Source organism: Mandrillus leucophaeus, unplaced genomic scaffold (assembly GCF_000951045.1).
Source record: "Mandrillus leucophaeus isolate KB7577 unplaced genomic scaffold, Mleu.le_1.0 Scaffold757, whole genome shotgun sequence".
NCBI lineage: Eukaryota > Metazoa > Chordata > Mammalia > Primates > Cercopithecidae > Mandrillus > Mandrillus leucophaeus.
This window is the reverse complement of record NW_012108219.1, coordinates 36,005-60,992: the sequence shown is the minus strand read 5'-3', so window position 1 is coordinate 60,992 and position 24,988 is coordinate 36,005. Positions and strand designations below refer to the sequence as shown.

The 24,988-nt window shown below is 40.2% G+C and overlaps 1 protein-coding gene across 1 annotated transcript in view; it reads left to right on the top strand.

Annotated features, from left to right (window-relative positions):
* The window catches only part of LOC105529245 (putative C-mannosyltransferase DPY19L2P1), a 58,687-nt gene that overhangs the window by 608 nt on the left and 33,091 nt on the right, over nt 1–24,988 (top strand). The gene's annotated exons all lie outside the window — the stretch shown is intronic.

The following is a 24,988-nucleotide window of genomic DNA, read 5'->3' as shown; positions in this document are numbered from 1 at the left end:
TACTATTGTTTTGGAGTGATAATGCCACAGGGATGAAGATAGAATACACCTGATTGTAACTGTCAGTGGTGGAAGCAGGCAATTAAGCTGATAACTAGGTATAGTGCATCAGGTGAGATAAGTGAAGTGATAGAGGAAGTACTTCCCAGGAGCAGGATCCTTGAAAAATAAATCTGTTGCTGAAAAAAGCGGAGGTAGCGGGAGCCAGGAGAACAGAGGAAAAGGGAGAGCCAATGGTCTGCTGAGCCTTGGTGGAGCAGTAAGTCCAGAAAGGGGAAAGGGAACCGACATGGCCTGCTGGGATCCTGTAACTTGGTACTTCACATGGGACCTGGGTTTTCCTGTTAGTTGCTCATGCAGGGAGAGTTTGCCTGGCTCTGCTCAGTTTAAATTCTTCTCTCGTTACTCCCTTCCTCCCTCATTGACCATTCCTAGGGTCCTCAGAGGATGTTACCTGGAAGCTCCATAGATCCAACCCTTTCAGCTTTCAGTGGTTTTAAGCAATAAGACAAGATGGTCCCATGGTTTCACTGAGGTTTCATTGAACATCCCATGAAACAATCCATTTCTGACTATTGTGGCCCTTGCACAATTCCAGGGGTAGGACCTGGGGACAACATAAATGACACCCCCACCCCCAAATTATCCCTCCTTTTTTTTTTTTTTTTTTTTTAAACCAGTGCCCATTTTCATCAGGCCTCTACCCAGGAATCTTTGAGTTCCTGATGGTAGGGTGAATCTTAGGGTAATGTGAACTCAGATATGACACCACTATGTTTTAAAATATTAAGTAATTTAGTTCTTACAAGAAGATCCTGACAGGCAGTATTATTGTTTCTACTTTACATTTGAGCAAAGGGAGGCGCACACAGATAGATAAGCACTGCAACTTTCCTAGCATCACTGGGCTGGTGGTGGCCAGCGTGCCAAGGCTCCCCTTAGCGGACAGGGTGAGGATAGTCCTCTAGTTCCAAGAGCACTGGGCTGGGGTGGGAAGCCAGATTCCAGTCTCAACTCTCTGCTTATGGGGAGATTTACTCATTTCTCTGGGCCTCAGTCTTCTCTTTAAAGTTCAGTGATCAGTTCAGTTAGGGGCTGACAATAAAGCCCCTTTGCTGCACTCAGAGGAAGTTGAATGATGAGGAGCCTGCTTTGTTCCCCACTACTTCCTGCCACCTTGTCTTCCTGTCTCCTGTCTAGGCTGTTTCTGAAGGCTGTTCCTGGCTTGCCTCACCTAGTCCAGCTGTCTTGGCATTCATCTCTGTTATGGTTTGGATGTTTGTCCCCTCCAAATCTCATGGTGAAATGTAATCCCCAGTGTTGGAGGTGGGGGCCTGGTGGGAGGTGGCTTAGCTCTATCCACTTGGTGAAGCATGAGTTCTTGCTCTGGTAGTTCATGTGAGATCTGGTTGTTTAAAACAGTGTGGTACCTCCATATCTCTGTTGCTCCTGCTCTGACCATGTGTCACATTGGCTCCCCATTCACCTTTCACCATGGTGTAAGCTCCCTGAGGCCTCCCCAGAAGTGGGTGCCAGCACCATGCTTCATATAAAGCCTGCAGAACCATGAGCCAATTGAACCTTTTTTCTCTATAAGTTAGCCAGCCTCAGGTACTTTTTTATAGCAATGCAAGAATGGCATAATGCAAAATTAGTACTGAGCAGTGGGGCATTGCAATAAAGGTACCTAAAAATGTGGATCCAGCATTGGAACTGGGTAATGGGCAGAGACTGGAAGAATTTGGAGGTTTCAGAAGAAGACAGGAAGATGAAGGAAAGTTTGCAACTTGTAGACCGGTTAAATGGTTGTGACCAAAATGCTGATAGAGATATTGAAGTCCAGGCTGATGAGGTCTCAGATGGAAACGATGTTATTAGGAACTGGAGTAAAGTCACCCATGTTATGCTTTAGTAAAGAGCTTGGCTGCATTTTGTCCAGGTCCTAAGGCTCTGTGGAAGTTTCAACTTAAGAGTGATGACCTAGGGTATCTGGCAGTAGAAATTTCTAAGCAGCAAAGCGGTCAAGAAGTGGCCTAGTTGCTTCAAACGGCCAATGTTTATATGTGCGAGCAAAGAAATGACCTGAAACTGGACCTTATATTTAAAAGGGAAGCAGAGTGTAAGAGTTTGGAAAATTTTCATGCTGGCTAATATGGTTAGGCTGTGTCCTCACCCAAATCTCATCTTGAATTCCCATGTGTTGTGAGAGAGACCCAGTGTGAGATAATTGAATCATGGGGGGAAGTCTTTCCTGTGCTGTTCTCGTGATAATGAATAAGTCTCACAAGACCCGATCATCTTCTAAAGAGGAGTTCTCTCTCTCTCTTTGTCTGCTACCAGCCATGTAAGACAAAACTTGCTCCTCCTTGCCTTCCACCATGATTGTGAGGCCTCTCCAGCCATGTGGAACTGCAAGTCCATTAAATCCTTTTTCCTGTATAGATCACTCAGTCTCGGGTATGTCTCTATCAGCAGCATGAAAACAGACAAATACACAGGCCACATAGCAGGAAACGAAATCATTTTCAGGAGAGAAGTTCAAGCAGGCTGTGGAGTAACCACTTGCTAGGGAGATTAGCCTGACCTAAACGGAGCCAAGTGTTAATGTCTAAGACAATGGGAAAAAGGCCTTGAAGGCACTTTAGAAGTCTTGGGGCAGTCCCTTCCATCACAGGCCCAGAGGCCTTGGAGAAAAGTGGCTTAGGGGACCTGGCCCAGGGCCTTGCTTCCCTGCGCTGCCACACTGCTCCCTGCATCCTGGCCACTCTGGCTTCAGCCATGACTCAAAGGGGCCAAGGTACAGCTTGCGCTGCAGCTCTAGAGGGTGCAAGTCATGCCTCAGCAGTTGTCACATGATGTTAAGTCTGCAGATGCTCAGAATGTAAGCATGAATGAGGCTTCCTAGATTTCAGAGGATTATGGAAGAGCTTGGTGCCCAGGAAGAAGCCTGTTGCAGGGTGGAGCCCCAACAGAGAAACTCTACTAGGGCAATGGCAGGGGGAAATGTGGGATTGGAGCCTCTACACAGAGTCCCCACTGGGACACTGCCTAGTGGATCTATGGGAAGGGGGCCACTGCCTTCCAGACCCCAGAATGGTAGATTGGAAGCTTGCAAACTTTGCTTGGAAAAGCCACAAGCACTCTACTCCAACCCTTGAGAACAGCCATGTGTGCTGTACCCTGCAAAGCCACAGGGGTGGGTCTGCTCAAGGTCTTGGGAGCCCACCCCTCATACCAGGGTGTGGGACATGAAGTCAAAGGAGATTATTTTGGAGCTTTAAAATGTGATGACCGTCCTGCTTGGTTTTAGACTTGTGTGATGCCTGTTGCCCCTTTCTTTTGGTGAATTTCTTTCTTTTGGAATGGGAATGTTTACCCAATGCTTGTACCACCATTGTATCTTCGAAGCAAATAACTTGTCTTTGATTTTACAGGCTCATGGTGGAAGGAGAATGAGTCTCTGATGAGACTTAGGACTTTGGACTTGATGCTGGAAATATTTGAGACTTTGGGGAACTACTGGAAAGGTATGATTGTATTTTGTAACGTGAGAGGGACATGATATTTGGGGGCCAGAGATGAAATGATATGGCTTAGATGTCTGTCCCCTCCAAATCTCATGTTGAAATGTAATCCCCAGTGTCGTAGATGGGGCCTAGTGGGAGATGTTTGTGTCATGGGAGTGGATCCCTCCTGACTGTTTTAGCCCCATCCCCTGATGATGAGTGAGTTCTTGCTCTGGTAGTTCATGCGAGATCTGGTTGTTTAAAAGAGTGTGGTGCCTTCTCCCTCTCTCTCTCTTGCCATGTGACGTGCTGGCTCCCTGTCACCTTCTGACATTATTGTAAGATTTGTGAGGCCCTCAGCAGAAGCAAATGCCAGCATCATGCTTCCTGTAAAGCCTGCAGAACCATGAGCCAATTAAATCTCTTTTATCTGTTAAGTTACCCAGCCCCAGATACTTCTTTATATCAATGCAAGAATGGTCTAATATAATCTCACTTGCCACCTCTACTACTAAGCCATTCACAACCTCTGCTTTCAGAGATCCATCTATCCATTCATCTACCCTTCCTTTCATCCATCCATCCATCCATCCATCCATCCATCCATCCATCCATCTTACCCACTTCTTCCTGATTAAGCTGTCAAATTAGGCCACGCTGTTTTTTCATGTCTAGATGAGATGAATTTAAAGCTTTAGTCCAAGGATTCTGAAGTATCTAGAGCTTCACAAGATTTTCATAAATTCCTGGGGGGCTTATTAATTGTGGTCACTTCTGGCTCCAGCCTCCTTATTCTGAGGAAATTCAGTCTAGGGATCACCATGCTTGTTGCTCATGTCTTCTCTTCCCTGTTCTGCACACCATTAACTCAGTTATAGAACTCAGCCATTTTTCTTAACATTCACCAGTGCAACCATTTACATAAGGCATTCACATTGTGAATATATCTTGTAGGTATGGAATAATTTTAGCTCAGAAAAGGAAATCTCAGTGTTACATATTACTATACCTAAATATCCCATGGTCATTTCCACAACTTGAGCTCATCTCACCTCATACTTGATTCCTTTCCTAAAATGAAATCTGATGACAGCTGTTAAAATAAGATACATTTTTTTTTTCCTGGCTCCAAATGTATTTAACAGGAATTTATTTTAGAGTGGTCCAAAAACTGAGCCAGGCACTATACCAGGGGCTGGGGATATTGATGAGTCACGTCTGACTCATCCCTGGCTCCAAGAAATCTACAGTACAGCGGGGTGACAGTCACATGACTAGGTAAGTGCAGAAGGTGTTCTGGGTGTGTGCACGGTACAGAGGCAGCTCAGAGGGAGGAGGAGTCTGCTCTCCCTCTTGGGTCCAAAACTGCTTTGATATTTGAATTAAGTCTTGAAGGTAGGTATTCATCAGGCAGATGACAAGAAGAAGAGATTTCTAGGCACAGAGAGCAGCCTGGACTAAGGTACAAAAGTATGCTGGTAAATGTTCACGTACCTGTTCTTGAAAAAGAAAAAGCCTAGTGTCTGCTTATTTGTAGTGACTTCTTCTGATTTCCGCAGTGTAAATATTCCTATCCAGGTTGATTTCAGGCTACCAAAGCAATATCACTGAATGCAATGTTGGGAAGAGATGTGCACCCTTGGTCTCCATGAGCTGGTAAAAGCCCATGCCTACACCACTGAATGCAGAAGAGCTGAACACAGAGGGTGCTAAATTTTGCCCATAGAATGTAACTTCCTAAAGTCAGGGACTTTTGGTCTTTGGTTTACTGTTCCCTACCACTCTTAACAGTAGTCTGGGATGGAGTTGGCACTTGATAAATATTTGTTAAATGAATGAATGAATGGATGGAGGCTGTTTTAAGGCCTATAATGTGTGTAGACTTTTGCCCCAAGGGTATAGGAAGTCAGGGAACATTGCTAGAGGTAAGAAGGGACCCGAAGAGTTGGGAGGTTTACATGGATTGTTGTGAAAGCAGTGGGGAAGTGGAGGAGTGCAGTGAGGTGAGACTGGTGGCAGTCAGAAGACTACTGCAATAATCCTAGCAGTAGTTCGTTATGTCTGATAGGAGAGGGTGTGTGGGAATGAAGAAAAGGTAAAGATTTTAAACAGGATCTGATGTCATCAAATTTGCATTTTAGACTAATCACTTTGCAGTACTGTGAATCACTGGGCCTTTATGTCCCCCCTCCCTTGAATTGTTCTGTTGTTTCACTTGAATCGTTTCATTGTCTAATCCACGCTTCACTGGTGTCTGCCTCCACTTGGTTATGCAGGACACTTTCTCCCCATGGTTTCCAGAGGCTGTCATTGATGAAAAGTCCTGTCTGCTACCATACTGTGGCAGCCCTGTCATGGAGTAGACCTTCTTCCTGCCAGTGTTGTGGGACTCATTTCCCCAGAACCTTGAACTTAAATGCTAAATAGAGTGGTGCATGCAACATCTTTCCTTTATCAATGATAGAAACAGTAGGTGCAATGAGAGGCAGCAAGGGGCAGGTCCTCAGGAGTGGTTGGTCTCTCCCGCCAAAGTCCTGTCTTCTGCAAGTGGGCTTGGTGCAAGCAGACAGTTTGTTGCTCTGGGCCACCCCCATTCAGGCCTTTGGAAATTTGAGGGTCAGCAGCACCTCTTTCTCCATCTGTGTTATATTTTGTCACAGGGGGACAGAGTAGTCCTAATGCCTCACAGATTTCTAGTGACCCTGCCTGCCTGCCCCCAGGGTTTAAATGGAAGTCCATGGAAACTGACTCAGGGGGCAAACACAGTGACGAAGACTACAGTACTGTGAGAGCTGCCCCTCTTATTTTGAGGAGAAGGTTTGTCTTACTGGGCCAATCTCATGCACCCAGCTCCTTCTTCCCTTAGTGGGAGGTTTCTCTCTTCTGCCAAAAGCAAGCTCACTCATCCCCCCGTTTCTGCTGGACAAGCGTAGCCACTGCTGTGTCCAGTGGTGCATCCTGCTGAGGGTCATGCTAGATGTTGAGTGCAGCTGTGTGTCCAGATCTCATTCCCTTTCCTTGACTTTGGGGCTTACTTTTTGCAGGTTGACCCTCAATCTTTCTTGGTCAGGAATGCTGAAATTCCCAACTTTGTTTTTCTCCTTACTTGGGTTAGAGTTACTTAGGTCAGGCTAAGGGAGAGACTAATAGGCCAGATGGGAGTAACAGAGGGCTGTGTGGTGCAGAGTGGGGCTGCCGCCTGGTCCCTCCCTCCCCAGGGCTGGCTTTCTAGTGAAGGGGGAGCAGAGGTTTTAGACCCTTCCTAACTCTCACTTTTGGCTACCACTGAGAGGGCCTACATCCCCACATTCCTGGGACTTTGAAACCTGCTGACTTCTTGCTCTTCAATAAAGAAAATTCACCAGGGGTTTACTTAATAACAGTCCACTATCCCACTGTGCCTGCAGATTATTTGGCGATTTGGCTAGTTGAACTGTCAATCTTAGATTGCTCTCATTTGATTTCCTCCCTAGCGTCATTGTTTTTTGGGGAGACTCAGATACTTGAGTATAGTATAGCTTTCCATGTTATAAATTTTAAAGACTGAAAGTTTTTAATAATACTGGCTGGACTTTCTCCATTTAGGGTAGGCATACCTCATTACTTTATTTATTCTACAGATTTCAAAGTTCTCCCTTTTCCATAGGTTAGCTTGGAACTGAGTGCCAAACTGTTTTAGACTTATCCTGAAAGGCTGGGAGTACAATGCTACAGATGCCACTGAGCAGGGGAGACACTTGCTTTATAATTTCTTAAGAGAGATTGCTTCTTAAGGAAGCTATAGTTCTATTCATGTCCCCAGTGACCCATTATTTATTTCCAGAGCAAAAATCAATCATCCCTGTTACTCCTGGGGTGATACGGGAAATCTTCAGGAAGAAAGATGACACTGCTTCACAGCTATGACAGTTGTGAGTCATGGGGACTTGGATGTGTTTCCAATGGACCCTCTAATGTTGCTGGCCAGTAGGCATTGCCCCAGGCCTGCCTTCCTTGGGCTGAGGAGTTGGCCTGGCCAATTGCCTGTTCCCTCCAGCTGCTGGCTTCTGGGCTCCAAATAGCCTCAAGCCTTTACTGAAGATAGAAACAGGAGGTGCAATGAGAGGCAGCAAGTACCAGGACTTGTGAGGCATCAACTGGGATATCCTATCTCACATGGCACTCCACATCTACCACGCTTTCCACCTGCCACTTTGCCATCCTCTCCAGGGCTTGGCTTGGGAATAAGCCTTCTCACCATCCCTCCTCCCATCTGCTCTGTTTTGGAGGTTCAGTCCACAAAGCCTTTGGCTCTTAAAACTCTGTCAGGACAGTCAGTCCCTTTCTTAGAGACATTCATTGGCTTTGATGATTAGGGTTCTGGGTTCCTATGTTACAGCAGCCCATGTTTATGGGTACTTGTACTCAGAGCCTCTTTCACCTTTGCTTAGAAGGGTCTTATTCAGGCCTCAACGTCCCACAGTGGAAGGGTTCGATCTTGCTCCTGGGTGGAAAGATGACACTGAGGCCTGACTTTAGTTCTCCCATCCCCAGAAGAGGAGAAAGTAAAAATCTCTCTTATTTTATTTATTTATTTATTTTTTACCAGCACCATGATTTCCTTGAAGATCTCCCATGTGGTCTAAAGAATTTTTCAATTTGGCAGGGGTTTTGCTGCAGGAAACTTTTTTTCTAACTGTAACCTCCAAACCTCATAGTAACCTAAAGAATATCCCAATAATTCACCTAGCTTACTCTCCTTTCTCCTTAAAGTGCAAATCTTGCAAAACTATCTAGTGCTTATTCATACCCTTTTCCCAAAGTTTGTAGCTCAAGGCATCTGCTATTTTAGGTAGGAAGAGGAGAAGCCCATATGATCACGGTTTTCTGGATCACTTGTCACAGTCTTATTATGCAGTTGTGCAAATGAGTTGTTTCAATCAGGCAAGGCACAGTGACCTTGACCACCCAAGTCAGGTCAAGGAAAAAGGGGCTTATTATAAACATAGACATGGAAAGAAAGCACTGAACAATGGACAGATTCCACAATATCTCTGTGAATAGTTTCCTCCAAGCTGTGCATTCTGCCTCCTGTCCCTCCGCTATCCTCTCATCATTTACATGTCTCTCTACAACTGTGCCATTGTCCTTTCTCCATGAGCTGACTTCCTCCCTTTACTCACGGCTCCTGCTGTCTTATGGTTTTGAGATGGTTCATTGTGACTTATCTCATTTGAATTCTATATCATGAACTTTGGGTTTCAATTCCCATTAACTGGCTTATCTCTCAGCCATAGTGTGCCAACCAATCTATGGGCGTCCACCTCTGCCTCATCTGTTTTGGTTGGCAGGTGGAGGCCATGTGGGACCAAATGTTGGTCCATGTATCCAGGGCTATGCAGGACATTGTCCCTCAGTAGGGACTATGAGCATGGCAAGCGCATTGAAGTGGATTCATCCCAACATTAGTTTTGTTATGATGAAGGTTGGAGCTTTTCTCTCTCCTTTTCAAATAAAGGCAGGGAAGGAAGGTGGGTCTGAAAGGCAGGTGGACTCTGGGCATTACTGTGGGCACAAACTTCCCTTAGGAAAAGCCTGGTGATTTGTGAGGAAATGACCTCATTGTTAAATAGAAGAATGCATCCAGGATTCTTATTATGTCTGCTGAGAATGACCCTTCATGGACTCTGCAATCTGAAGCAGGTGGGGAGAGAGGTCCGGAAGGGCTGTTTCTCCTTTAACTCTCACCCAAGCTTGCCCAAAGGTGACCATACGACTGGCATTCATGGGCTAGTCAGAAGAGAGAAACGTAGTGCCCCTCTGTCTTATACCTGCTAAGGATGCTAAGAGCGGGTGTGTCTTGAGAAACAGTACATAGAATCTGGATGGGGAATAAAGGGAAAGATCTCTAGAGATCAAGAAAAGAGTTGCACAAAAAGAAAACACATTTTCGGTGGGGAGCTGTTTCCTTCCATGTGGCGGTGTGATTATTTTAGCCTCTGGAAAGAAGCTCCCTCACTCCTACCAGGGAAGAAAGAGGGGCTTAAGCTGCTTGGATTGAATGTGGAAAGATTTTACTGAGCATGCTCAGCTCAGCCTGGCCTTCTTTTTCGTGGGGGGAGCTGTCCACAGGGTCAGAAGTTTCTTCTGTGGCTCCGGATCTCCTGAGCAGTTCACTTCCTGCCACAGGAAACCTGTCCTGCATCAGGGCTTCCAGGGATCTTCTGGGTGTATCAGGCAGGATAGGCTAACCAGTGAAACAAACAACTTGCAAACATTCCATAGCTGAACAAAAATAAATGTTTGTTTCTCACTTATGTCACTGTTCAATGAGGACTGGTGGTAAAGAAACAGTCTCTATTCCATGCAGTAATGCTGAGACCTAGTGTTCTTCCTTCTGGTGGCTTTGCCCTCTTCTAAGCCCTGAGAGTCCTCTTCATTCAGCTTGCAGATGAGGGGAGGGTGTGAAAGCGTGAAACACACTTGGGAAATTTTTATGGACCGTTAGGAGAGTGCACAGAATTTTTTTCCACATTCCATTGGCCAAAATTCAATCACATGAACAGAGTTAACTATAAGGGAGGCTGAGAAAGATATAGCATAGCTGTGCCCAGAAGAGGGGACAAACACAGACATGGGTGAACAGTAGCTGTTAATGCCACAGTGGGGAAGACCAGTTCTAGAGTTCACTGTTAGCAGGCTTTCTTGCCTGTAGGCACAAGCTACATTTGTTAGTAATAAGGGTGTTGTTTTAGTCTCTTCTCTGTTCTCTTTATTTTATAATCTGTTCAAGATGCTCATGAGGAAAAAAGAAGTGATATTTGGACATCTCAACTCCAATATTTTGTGCATGGCCTGAGAACATTGAGAAATATAACAAAGCAGTTGAATAAGAAATCGGGATATATTTTGGACATTAATTTTCTTTGAACTTTTAATTACAAGGTGAAGAGAAAATGATTTTGGATTTTAACTCCTTTGGGGTTTAATATCTTTGTACGTTAATCATTGAACCATTTAATTTTAATTTCAGAAAATTCATGACGAGAAGGAGTTTATATTCTAATTTGGAACATCTTGTAATTGGTATTTTATTGCTGGAGTATCTTTTTTTGTCGTTTTTTTTTTTCTTATTATACTTTAAGTTCTAGGATACATGTGCAGAATGCGCAGGTTTGTTACATAGGTATACACATGCCATGGTGGTTTGCTACACCCATCAACCCGTCATCTACATTAGGTATTTCTCCTAATGCTATCCCTCCCCTAGCCTTCCAACTGCTGACAGGCTCCAGTGTGTGACGTTCCCCTCCCTGTGTCCATGTATTCTCATTGTTCACCTGACACTTATGAGTGAGGACATGCAGTGTTTGGTTTTCTGTTCCTGTGTTAGTTTGCTGAGAATGATGGTTTCCAGCTTCATCCATGTCACTGCAAAGGACATGAATTCATCCTTTTTTATGGTTGCATAGTATTCCATGGCGCATATGTGCCACATTTTCTTTATCCAGTCTAACATTGATGGGAATTTGGGTTGGTTCCAACTCTTTGCTATTGTGAATAGTGCTGCAATAAACAAATGTGTGCATGTGTCTTTATAGTAGAATGATTTAAAATCCTTTGGGTATATACCCAGTAATGGGATTGCTGGGTCAAATGGTATTACTGGTTCTAGATCCTTGAGGAATTGCCACACTGTCTTCCACAATGGTTGAACTAATTTACACTCCCACCAAAGTGTAAAAGCATTCCTATTTTTCTACAGCCTCTCCAGCATCTGTTGTTTCCTGGCTTTTTAATGATTGCCATTCTAACTGGCGTGAGATGGTATCTCATTGTGGTTTTGATTTGCCTTTCTCTAATGAGCATTGATGATGACCTTTTTTCATATGTTTGTTGGCCACATAAATGTCTTCTTTTGAGAAGTGTCTGTTCATATCCTTCACCCACTTTTTGATGGGGCTGTTTTATTCTTATAAATTTGTTTTAAGTTCTTTGTAGATTCTGGATACTAGCCCTTTGTTAGATGGATAGATTGCAAAAATTTTCTCCCATTCTGTAGGTTGCCTGCTCACTCTGATGTTAGTTTCTTTTGCTGTGCAGACGCTCTCTGGTTTAATTAGATCCCATTTGTCAATTTTTGCTTCTGTTGCCATTGCTTTTGGTGTTTTAGTCATGAAGTCTTTGCCCATGCCTATGTCCTAATGGTATTGCCTAGGTTTTCTTCTAGGGGTTTTATGGTTTTAGGTTTTACATTGAAGTTTTTAATCCATCTTGAGTTAATTTTTGTATAAGGTGTAAGAAACAGGTCCACTTTCAGTTTTCTGCATATGGCTAGCCTCTTTCCCCAACACAATACATTAAATAGGGAATCCTTTTCCCATTGGTTGTTTTTGTCAGGTTTGTCAAAGATCAGATGGTTGTAGATGTGTGGCATTATTTCTGAGGCCTCTGTTCTGTTCCATAGGTTTATATATCTGTTTTAGTACACAGTACCATGCTGTTTTGGTTACTGTAGCCTTGTAGTATAGTTTGAAGTTAGGTAGCGTGATGCCTCCTTGCTGTAGTATCTTAATGTTGTCATTGAATTTTGCTGTAGAACATACGATGGTCTATATTTAGAGTGACCATATAATTTATCACTCAAACTAGACAGTTTTGAGAGAGAAAGGAGGCTATATTAATGATTTTGCTGGGATAACAGGCAAAAACCTGGACTGTCTTGGGTGCATTGGTGTTTATGGTCACCTCAGTTACATTGGGCAATTCGGAAGAGCATACTTTGGAAAGAGAAATGGAATAAGGAATGGATTTGCAGTCTTTTAGAAATTTAATTAGTAAATTTTCTGACCCACATTAGAGCTCCCTGGGGATGAATTTTAACTTGTCCACTGATGTTCCCAAAAGTATCTACAGAGAAGCTGTATGAGTTAGGGTCCATCCAGGCAAGGAAAGAGAAACCACACTAGGTATTTCAGATAGACAGACTCAATGCAGGGAACTGATCCCATGGCTATTGGAGGACTGAAAGAGCAGGAAGGAGGAGTAACATAGAAATTCTAACTGCAGAAAACTGCTAATATTCCTAAGACTGGAGGAACAAAAAGTAAAGGGTAGAATTGTCCTGAGAGTTCAGAAGAGGCCCCAGGGCTGATGCTGGGACTCTGGGGGTGAGCTCCATGCAACTGAGGACTAATAGTGCCTGGATGCTGCTAGTAACTGAGAAGATGGCAAGGCTGGGGCTTGGAGGAAGAACTGCCCGCTGCCATCCCTGACCTCCCCGCTGCAATTATGTTCTTGCTTGCTTCCAGTCTCCTGCCTATCTCCTTTTGGCAGACAGTAAGTCAATGATTGAGGTAGTCTGAGAAATTTGGTTTGCAAAGTACTTGCCCCACCATCAAGAGAAGGGAATAGAAAGGTGGCTTTGGAGCTGAGAAACAATAGGGAAATAAAGGGCACAGGTGCAATGGTTGGCACTGGGGGAGTGCCTGTTGAAGAGGGAGCAGAATGCTCTTGCTGGAACTTCTGATCTCTGAGGATCACCACAGGCTTAAACTGAGCATGGGCTTAGGAGTTAAGTGCAAATGAGTAAATAACAGACAGTTGGGGATATCGGGGTGGGTTCTTCTTTTCCATTCCTAATGTCTTCTTTCACTGTGGAGATGTCACATTCCCAATTCCTATTTGCCCTTCAATCACTCTGATGAAAAGGAATGGCTGAACCATGCATCATGAATTTGCAGAGAATAAACCAAGCACGCTAAGCTCTGCCTTCCCCTTCTCTTGGGAGTAGGCTGCTTACAGGAAGCTGATGTTCTCCTCTGCCCCACGATGTGTAAATATTACCTGTGCGTTCATTGAGTTAATATTTATTGGTATCTACTCAATTTTGGGTGTGATTCTGTCCTTGGGAATACAACATTGAACCAAACAAAGATCTTTGTCTCATGGGAAATATCAACAATAAACAATAAACATAGCCAATAGGCACATCGTACAGTATGTTAAAAAGCAACACATACTACTACAAAAGAAAAATGCTGGATGGTCGGGCATCTGGGTGGGCCTTCTGGGTGGGCCTCTCTTAGAAAGTACTATGTGGGCAAAGATCCGAGGAAAGCAAGGATGTTGGACAAGGAGATATCTGGGGAAAATATATTGTCAGAGGGGGAAGTGCTCAAGTTCATGGGGAGGTGGCTCAGAAGCTCATTCTGACAAACATGAGTGCTGTTTGTTGCTCAAATTCACAACCCTGGCAAATGCCATCGACTTTGAGGTGAATCTTGACTATTCTCTTCCTCGATTCAAGCAATCACCTGTCCCCAGTGGGAGCAGGGCATCAGGCTCTTGCCCCCGCAGAGGCGGGTTTAATCACCAGGTGAACCTGCTGAGGTGTTTGTTGCCTGGAACGAAGCCTCAATCAGCACTGGCTATAGTTAGCACTTTCACCAGCTCTGCAAACGGATGCGAATGGTCCCTTAGCTTGCCCGCCTCACCTGCCTCAGCTTTGCGTCCAAGAGAACAGTGTTACAGCAATGGCTGTCTATTGACAAAGAAAGGAGCACACTGCTCCTTTTGAAGAAGCAGTCTTCAGTCTCCAAAGCATGGTCTAGAACTAGGATGGGGGTGGGATGAGTAGGGAAGGTGGGGCCAAGTCTGAAAATCTTGGGGGTCTGTGAGGTCAAAACTATTTTTTTAACAGTACTAAGATGTTACTTGCCTTTTTCATTTTTGTTCTGTCATGTGTACAGTGGAATTTTCCAGAGGTTACATGGAATGTTATAATGCAACAGATTAAGTGCAGAGACAGATTAAAGCACTCCTTTTTTTTTTTTGCTAACTACATATTTGTGAGGACTGATTTTCCTTATATATTTCCATCAAAACAGCATATTGCAACAGATTGAATGCAGAAGATAGGAAAATCTGTCTTCTATTAAGTCAAACTTAAAGAGATTTGCATAAAGTTAAAACAATGTCACTTTTTTCACTAAATTTTGTTGAAAATGTTATTTTCATATAATAGATATTTATGTTGATACAGTGAGTTTATTATTATTTGTAAATGATTTATAAACAAATATTTTTTCATTTAAAATTTTAACATGAATGGATTATAAATATCCATGTAAATAAATATCAATGCATACAATACACATAAGCAATCATAAAGGACTTGTTTGGTCTTTTTGAGGCCAAAATATTTAAGAATGGCTGCTCTAGAGTGCTTTGATAAGGTATCACATCAGCATGTTGGTGTAGCCCTCAAAACACCTCCGCAGAGGTGTCCTTACTTGTTCCAAGACATCACATCAACACATGGCCATATTTCCCAACTTGGCTCTTGTTTGGGCATTTATATACATGCATAACTACATTAGATTAAAGTCTATCTTTATGTGAAAAAAATGCATTTAATCTCTAGTGGAAAGAGGAAGAATTAGAGATGTCTTGAGTTTACCAGCAGATATCTAGATGGTTAGAAGTGATAAAGTTGGACTCTTAGGAGACAACATTCATGTTCCAGTTGGACCAGGGGAAACCACTTAGATGTAAGCAAAGGAGGCCTACACAGTTCCTGGCTGTGAGGTACTTGAGCTCTGACCCCCTGGGATGCTCTTAAGTACCAGTCCATTGAAGAGTTGCATGAGAGCCACCTGGATACATCACCTGGGTGAGTTGCTATAAATATAGATTTCCATGTTCTACCCAGAACCCAGTAAGTCAGAATCTCTGAGGTTGGGGGTTCAGAAATCTGGATAAAAAATAAATTCCTTGAGTGATTCATGATACAGCCAGGTTTGAGAACATTGGATCGGCCTACTTAAAGTCTGTCAGATAATTATGATGATGTTTGAGTTACACTGTTTGCCCCAAATAGCTCTTCCAGTTGCCTACCATGGGCTCAAAGTAGCAAGCTTTGGTGATTAGTTCTTTGGGGTTAGGGCAGCAGTATCTCCAGTGTTCCCTATATAGAGGATGAATCCTTTCCTGAGGAATGCTGTGTTCAGCTGTGCTCTGGGGCTAACATCACCGCATAGTGGGGTATCATACACTTGATATCTCCACCCTGGGGGGCAAGGAAGGGCAGAAAGAATGACGACAAGCAGGAGGAGACTCTTTGGATGAATATTGAAGTGGGAAACCAGGAGCAAAAGCTTAAGGATTCCAGGTCCCCTCACCAGGCAAGAAGAGAACAGAAGATGGATATTGATTTCTTCTGAAGTGACTCACAAGGCTCTGCAGAGGAGCCAAGTCGTTTCTGCAGACTTTGAAAAATATTGGCATCAATATTCCTGCTGTCACTGGATGCTAATGATAGATGATGGCTCTGAACACAGAGAAGGATCTTTCAGCCGTCTCTGCTGTTTTCTGTATGTAACTGAGACCCAGCTGATCACCTCCGTTTCTAGTCTGGCTCCCTTCTCTGCACTGCTTCCAAAATAAAGTGAACACCCTTGAACCTGCCACCTAGAGCAAAAAAGAGACTCTGACATCCCCTCTCTGTACATCTTTTCCCTCTCCCTGCAAATGTATTTCAGTCTGGACTCTTATAAAAAGTGATTTCCTGCTTTGCTTTAGAGTTTTATCACTGATAGGGTTTGGCTCTGTGTCCCCACCCAAATCTCATCTTGTAGCTCCCATAATTCCCACGTGTTGTGGAAGGGACCCAGTGGGAGATGACTGAATCACGGGGACGGGTCTTTCCTGTGCTGTTCTCGTGATAGTGAATGAGTCTCACGAGATCTGATGGTTTTAAAAATGGGAGTTTCTCTGCACAAGCTTGCTCTTTGCCTGCTGCCATCCACGTAAGATGTGACTTGCTCCTTCTTGCCTTCTGCCATGATTGTGAAAACTCCCCAGCCATGTGGAACTGCAAGTCCAATAAGCCTCTTTCTTTTGTAAATTGCCCAGTCTTCGGTATGTCTTTATCAGCAGTGTGAAAAACAGTCTAATACAATTACCTATGTGCGCACTGCCAAATATCACTTAATTTTGGCTAGTTTTGAATTTCATATAAATGAGATCATATGGTATCTTTAATGATTCTGTCTTTGACCTTTATATTATGTTTTTAAAAGTTTTTTATGTTGCTACAAGCATATGCAGTTTCATTTTTTTTAGTTGCTATAAAGTATTCCATTGTGTGAAATATACTATAATGTATTTATCTATTCTACTACTAATGGGCATTTGTTTTGCCTCCAATTTGAAGCTCTTATAATTAGTGCTATTATGAATATTTTTTCATATGTATTATGGTGCACATAATTCACAGTTCTGTAGGGTGTGTACTCAGTGTGGCATTTCAAGGTCACGGGAAACACAAATCCTTAGTTTTACTAGTTTAAGCCATGTAATTTTCCATAATAGTTGTACTAATTATTCTCCAGTTCACACAAGATAAGCATTTCTGATGCTCTACATCCTCACCAACATTTGATATTGTCAAAGGTTTTAAGTTATGCCAATATGCATACTTATATATCATTGTGATTTAATTTACTTTTCCTCACTTTTTAATGAGATTAAACACCTTTTCATAGGTTTGTTATCCATTTGGATAACCTCTTTTCTGAAGTTAATTCTTGCCCATTTTTCTATGTCTTCTATTGTCTTTTTAAATCTTTTTCTTACTGATTTGTAGTTTTTATGTATCACAAATACTAGATCTTGGTCAGTTACATAGTTTGCAAATGTCATTTTCCCTTCTATAGCTTGTCTTTTCACATTTTTAATATACTTTGTTGAACAGAAATTTCTAGTTTTAGGTAATTAAATGTATCAATATTTTCCTTCTTGAGTACAGTGGTTTTGTGTTTTGTTTAAGAGCTCTTTCCTTCCCCTGAAATCTTTAAGGATATTCCCTCATATTATTTTTTCGATGTTGTATTGTCTTGTGAATTTAGGTCTATAATCCACCTGGAACCAATCTGACATACAATCCAGTAGGTTTTCATTTAAATTTTCTCCCATATAAATGTCCAGTTTTTTATATAATTGAAAAGAACACCCTTTCCTTACTGCTTTGCAATGTTACCTCTGAAACAAGTCGAGTTTACCTATATGTGGGCACCTTTCCCTGGACTCCTTTTCTATTCCATTTGCAAAGTTGTCTACTTTAGCGCCCATACCATAGCTTTCATTATTATTCTTTCATGATAAGTTTGATATGTGGTCAGTTAAACTCTCCCATTTTTGAGTCAACAGTGTCGCGGCTATTCTTGGCCCTTTGCATTTCCATATAAATTTTAGAGACAGCTTATCAAGTTCGACCAAATTCCTCTTGGGGCTTTGGCATTCTACTGAATCTTCAGAGATCAATTTGAAAATTTATCATCTTAAGATATTCAGTTTCCAAACAATAATCATGATATATTTCTGCATTTCATTAGTTTTTAGAATATATCTCAATAGTATTATAATTTCTCCACAGAGATTTACATACCTTTTACAAATTACTCCTACGAATTTCATTTTTAAGGCTATTGTAATTAATGAATGCAGGAGCTCATGGAACTTTACCCTAAAATATGGATTCATGGTATTGTAATGAGTATTTTGAATTAAAGGCCCTTAGAGATCAACAGATGCTAGAAGAGATTTTTCCCCCCATCTGCATAAAGACTGGACCAGTTTTCAGTTCTCTTACCAGGGAGAACAATTGTTTCTCCTCTCCCTCCTCCTGCCTCTCAATCCTGAAGTTTCCTTATCTGCCTAATTCTAAACTTACCAAAGAAGAAAACAGTGACTTCTGGTCCCTTTCCTGAGTTTTCATTAACTGAACCATATCACAAGAAGGAAGACTAAAGTCTATCAACAAACCTGGGCAGATTTTTGTCACAAACAAAAGTCTGCTCTGTGAGCCCAACAGACTCTGTCCTGAACCATTGTTTTCTTCAAGCCCACCAAATTCCTAAAAATCATTTATTATTCCCCTAAAATCATCCACACTTCCCCATCTCTCTTTCCCCTAAGAAGGCGGTTCTACAAGCATCTGCACCCATTGAAGTATTGGTCAATCACTCTGATTTTCCCCGTGTGCATAGGAGTAATAAATTTGTGTGCTTTTTCTCTTATTTATCTGCCTTTTTATGACTTGATTTTTCAGTGAAGCCTCCAAGGGCAAAAAGGAAGCTTTCCCTTCATTGCTACAAAACTTTAAAAATTAAATTTTTTATTTATTGCTGTTATGTGGAAAAATATTGATTTTTATATCCTGCAACCTTATTAAACTTTCTGATTAATTCTAATAATTTATCTGTATATTATTTTGGATATTCAGCTATATATTTATATCTATAATGTCAGTTTTTATTATTCATTTGGAATCCATATACTTTTTATCTTATTTTTTTTTCTTGTTTTACTGCATTAGCTAGGATCTCTTACAACATTGAATAGAAGTGATGATGGTGGCATTCTTCACTCATTCTTTATTTCAAAAGGAACATCTTCAAAGCTTCACCATTAAGTATAGGTTTCCTGTAGCTTTCTTGCAGATAAACTTTAAGGTTTAAGAAATTGTCTTCTATCCCAAGTTTGTGAAAATCTTTTAGTATAATTGGAGGTCAAAAAAATTTATCAAACATTTTTTCTGCATCTGTTAATATATTGTTTTATCCTATAATCTATTAATATAATGAGTTCAGTGATTTTCTAATAGTAAGCCAACATTGCATTCCTGGAATGAAACTAGTTTTGTCATGTATGTTAGCCTTGTTATGTTTTGCTGGATTTGATTGGTAATTTTTGTTTTTGGAATTTTTACATGTATTTTTATGGCAAAATTGACTTGCAATTTTTTTCTTATAATGCCTTTGTAGATTTTGGTATTGAAGTTTCTTTAGCCTTATAAATAATCTGAAAAGTCACACTTTTTCTATTTTACTGAAGACTGTAAAATTGGTATTGCTTTGTCCTTAAATTTTGGTAGAGCTCACCAGTGAAGACATTCTCTTTCTTTAGCCGTTATGCTACTATTCTGATTTTGTTTCTTCTTGGGTCAATTACATGTTTTCCCATTTATCTATATTTTCAATTTGTTTTGACATAAGCTGGATCATAATATCCTTTTATTATCTTTTGATTGACTCCAGGATCTATAGTGATATCCTTTAAAAAATAATGTTTATTTGTGCCTTCTCTCTTTTTCTTCCTTTGATCAGTCTCATCAGAGGTTTATTAATTTAATTTTTTTCAAGAACAAAATTTGATCTTTGTTGAGGCTTTTTATTATGTTTATTTCTTATTTCTTATTCTTATTATTTTATTCTTTCTACTTCCCTTGAGTTTAATTTGGAAAATTTTTCTAACTTCATTAGATAGATAATTTGTTTATTGATTTTTAATCCTTCTCTTTTTTCTTTAAGTATTGTTTTACTTGTATCCCATACATTTAATACATAATATTTTCATTAGCATTCAGTACAATTGTTTTCTAATTTTCATATACTTTCTTCTTTGGCAGTAAGTTATTTAGAAGTATATTTCCTAATTTCCAAACCTATCAGAATTTCTAATTATCCTCTTACTCTTGAGTTCTAGCATAATTATAGCGTGATCAGAAAAACCAGACTATATGAATTCAATCTCGTGAAAGTGTTGAAGCTTGTTTTATGGCCTGGCGTGTGGTCAACTTTGGTAACTGCTTCATATGTGTTTGAAAAAAATGTCTATTTGGGGGTGGTAAGGTAAAGTGCTCTACCTGTGTTATTCATGTTGTTTAAATTATTCAGATCATTCCTGATTTTTGTCTGCTTTAATTACTGGCATTAAGTGTGATAAAATTCCCCATTATGGTTGCGAATTTTTCTATTTGTTTTATAGTTCCGACAACTTTTAAAAGTATATATTTTGAGGCCATGTTTTTAAATGCATGGAAATTTAGAATTATTACTTCATCTTATTAAACTAAAATGTTTATCGTTACGAATTGTCCCTGTTTAACTCTACTAATACTTTTTGCCTTAAAGTGTATTTAGTCTTTATTAATATAGCCTAACCAGCTTTCTTTTAGCTATAGTTTCCACAGAATACCTGGATCCATTCTTTGATTTTCAAACTTTCTGTATCCTTATGTTTTAGGCATGTCTTTTGTAAACAACAGTTATTTATTTTTTTAAAAATCAGTCTGATAGTCTTTGATTGTTAACTGGGGCATTTAATCTCTTTGCACTTATAATTACTAATAAGTTTGGATAAAAAAATCCACCATCTTCCTACGTGTTTTCTGTTTATTCCAGCTGTTTTATGTCCCTGTTTCTCTCTTTTCTTGCTTTCTTTCAAATTGTTTGAGTGACTTGTCACTCAGCTTTTCTTCTCTTTTAGTCTGAAAGATTATATGTTTGCATTTCTATTATTTTAGTGATGACCCTGAAATTGTAACATGCATTCTTGGTGCATCAATGACTAATCTTAATCCACATTTTGCATGCAAGACAATTAAGGAACTTGAAACTATTTAACTACATTTAGTCACCTCTTGATTTCTATGCTATTGTTGTGTGTAAGAATTTTTTTTTTTCAGGTAGAGTTTCCCACTTGTTGCCCAGGCTGGAGTTCAATGGTGCGATCTCAGCTCACTGCAACCTTCTCCTCCCGGGTTTAAGTGATTCTCCTGCCTCAGCCTCCCAAGTAGCCCGCCACCATACCCGGCTAATTTTTGTATTTTTAGTAGAGACGGGGTTTCACCATGTTGGCCAGGCTGATCTCGAACTCCTGACCTCAGGTGATCCACCCTCCTCGGCCTCCCAAAGTGCTGGGATTACAGGCATGAGCCACCATGCGTGGCCGTGTAAAAACGTTAATATTGAATCACCTTCTTAGAATAGCTTTGGAGTCTCTGAGCAATCTGAAAACCATGAGACCAGATGATATAAGACTCCATCCACTTTAACATTCTGTAAGCCTGGAATTGCACTTTTAAAATGTTAACTGGACCAGCCCTGTTGTGGACAATGTATTCTTAAAATGCAATTGTAAAGAAATGAGGCATGGGTTTTTCATGTTTCCAAAAACACAGAGATTGGCACCTAAACAGTTACAGCCATCTCCCTTCAATTAAATGCAATTGGAAAGCTTCAGGGAACACTAGTCGATCTGCATATAAGATGAGGTATGTTCAAATGATGATGAAAAAATCGGAGTTAGCAGCAGGTCTGTAGCTCACCTAAGACAATTCTAGAAGAGTAGAATCACTTTATTTCCTGTTAAGTGTCTTTTTGTTTTACCTTTTTTCTCTCAGACCCAGGCTTGTGGCCTTTTCTGATTGACACAGCAAGTTGGTGTCTTTTCACTGTCTCCTTGATGAAGCACCTGCATGCAATATGAATTTAAAGAGGCTCTGTAAAGTAATTCAACAGCAGCAAATATGCTACTTAGAAATGAGTCAATCCAAGATATGTAAATCCAAGAAAAGTTTTAGACTGAAGCAGTGGTTTTATAAAATACACATGTCCAAAGACACTTTTTTTAGTGGAGGCAACTTGCTGAAGAAGAATTTGAAAGGATCTTTTAACATTTATAAACAGACCAATTTGAAATTACTTAGAAGATAAGTAGGCTCCAAGAAGAACATACCTATGGCTATCCCATTTTTTGAAGACAAAAATGGAGTTACAAAATTAAACAAAGGATATATTTCATGTTTGAATTTGTAGAAAAAGTCTTAGAGCTGGATAATGAAAATAAATAAAATTACAAATAAAATAACTATGAGATCCTAAGAATTTTGCCACCACCTTTGGGAATAACTAATGTTGATAAACTAGAGACTAATACTTTGGTGCCAATTCCAACTCCTTGCACTGTACAAAGGGGGAAAAGTATCTTAATGCACAAGAAATTATGAGACAGCACAAGTAAAATCCAATCTTTTATGCGGAAAGTTTCAATTAAAGTGAAATTCATATTTTAAATTACCAAATTATAAGTGGAAACGTTTGTAAAGTTTTCAAAATGGTCTTCACTGAACTATCTCTCTCTAGCCTGGAGGCTAGAGATGGAACTTAACTATCCACTTAAATTTATATCTATGTATTTGTGCAAAGCTAAAACTTTAAATCTAATAAATTATCTGAATCAATTAAAACGAAGTCATTATTATTTGGAAAACTAAATCTTGACCATGATGAATATCTTAATTATTTTGATATATGAAATGTGCAATGTAATTTTTATGTGGGGTTACATTTGGAATTTTCCTACATTTCATATTTAGTAAGTGGATTTATTATAAGAACAGTGATTTTTTTAAAGAATGAATTTAATAAGTGAAAGTTTTGAAATTTTGATTTACAGATCATTATTGCCATCTGCTGTTTTCATAGTTTAACTGCATTTTCCCCCCCAATTGCTTTACTAAAAGACAAAGGAAAAACTGAAGCAAGTTTTAGATATCCGTAACTGGATTAGAGATCTCTATGTAAGACAAATAATTTGCAGCCAGGTGCAGTGGCTCATGCCTGTAATCCCAATACTTTGAGAGGCAGATGCGGCAGGAGTGCTTGAGGCTAGGAGTTTTAGACCAGCCTGGGCAACATACTGATACTCCATCTCTGCAAAAATAAACAAATTAGCTGTGTGTGGTGGCCTGCACCTATAGTCCAAGCCCTTCAGGAGGCTGAGGCAGGAGGATCTCTTAAGCCCAGGAGTTCAAGGTTGCAGTGAACACCATTACACTTTAGCCTGTGTGACAGAGTGAGACCCTATCTTGAGAACAACAACAACAAAAAGCTAAATCATGAGGCATCTCTGTTTCAAAGATGATAAGATAATGCAAGAACATATTGCATCATACCTAATTATAATGTGCTATTTTAATTGTCAGTTCATCATAGATTAAAGTATCAGGCTAACTGCTTTAAATTATTGTCATTAGTTAGTATACAGCTAAAATGTGACTCAAATAACCATTCAAAATAATGAGGTCAAAGTAAGTGACCACTGTTAGAGAGGCTGTAAAAAGATGAAAACATCCATCATTCTATTTAACCACACATAAAACTAAGTGTCAGGATTTCCCTCTTATACACAAACCTACTCCTCTCCTTAGTAGGAGTAGATACGTAATTATTTAGGCAACTATCTCTCAGTTAACTAATGAATCTAAAACATGTATTACTGTTCAGCAATTACTAACATATCACTTGGTGACAAAGAAACCAAGTAAACAAAATATTAATTGGAAGTATTGTCAAAAATAGCAATTACTTTTGCACCAACCTAAAAATACTCACTAGTGCGCTATAGGATGGCCAGTCTAGAACATAATAAAGGAACATTTGTTTAAGCATGTGCTGTGTTTTTGATGCTTTACAAGCATTAATTCATTTGATCATACCTTCAGGAAGACAAATATAACCTTCTTCATTTTTCAGATGAGGAAATTAATCCTAGAGTGGCTAAATTACTAGCTCAAGGTCATAAATTGGTAATCTTCCTATATGAGTCCCCTGTGTAAAAGATTTAGAGCAGCACGTGGCACACAGTTAATTTTATGTGTTTACTAAACATATAAATCATAAAATATATCCTGCTTCTTTTTTCCTTTAACACTATATCATGACTATTTTCCTATATCATTAAATATCCATGCAAAATGACTTTAGTGGCTGTAATGCTTCACTATATGAATGTTTCATAACTGAGTGTTTGACATTGAGGCCATTTCTATTTTTTCAACGATATAAATAATAGCACAATGAACATTCTTATAAAAAGATTACTTTTTTAAATGATAAAAATGACCAGATTTGTACTTTCAAGGGCTAGACCATGGGTAAGAGCATTTTGTATCCCACCAGCACACCAAGAGATGCAAAAGGCAATTGGAAACTCCAGAAAAAACAAACTGACCAAAAAGAAAAACAATCACTCCACTTTATTAGCTGTTAAAACTTGGGCAAATAACTACATCCCTGATGCTTGATTTTAAAATGTGCATATCGTTATTGCATGAATTAAGTGAGAAAACATTTTGAGCACCAAACACAATGCCAGGAATGTAGAAATGCTCCTTGAAAAAATCTCCCAAAACAAAATATGAACAGTAATAGCACTTACTGAATTTAAATGAGTGACAAGATAAATAGTACTGTCAGTTAAGTGCTCTAGACCTTCAGAAAAAGCATAATTAATATGGGCTGGAGAAATGGGCTGGGGCTTGGAAGGTGATAGCATTCAGATGGGCGGGGAGAAGAGGATGTAAAAGCCGAGGGGTGACTTTTCCATGTGAGTAAAGGAATTCAGCAGTTATGGTGACTCAAGCTGTAGACCTCACCTGAAATGACTGGGATGGAAGATTTGTGCCCGAGAAAGTGGGAAATTAAAGTTGAAAATGTATATGGGGCAATTATTGAAGGCATTGGTGAGCAAGTCTAGGACTTGATTTGTGGGCTATGGGGAGCCATGAACATTTTTGTGCTGTGTTGCATCAGGAAAATTAACCTGACCACGATGAGCCATGATTTAGACTGGTCAGTTAGGATATGGGAGTTCAA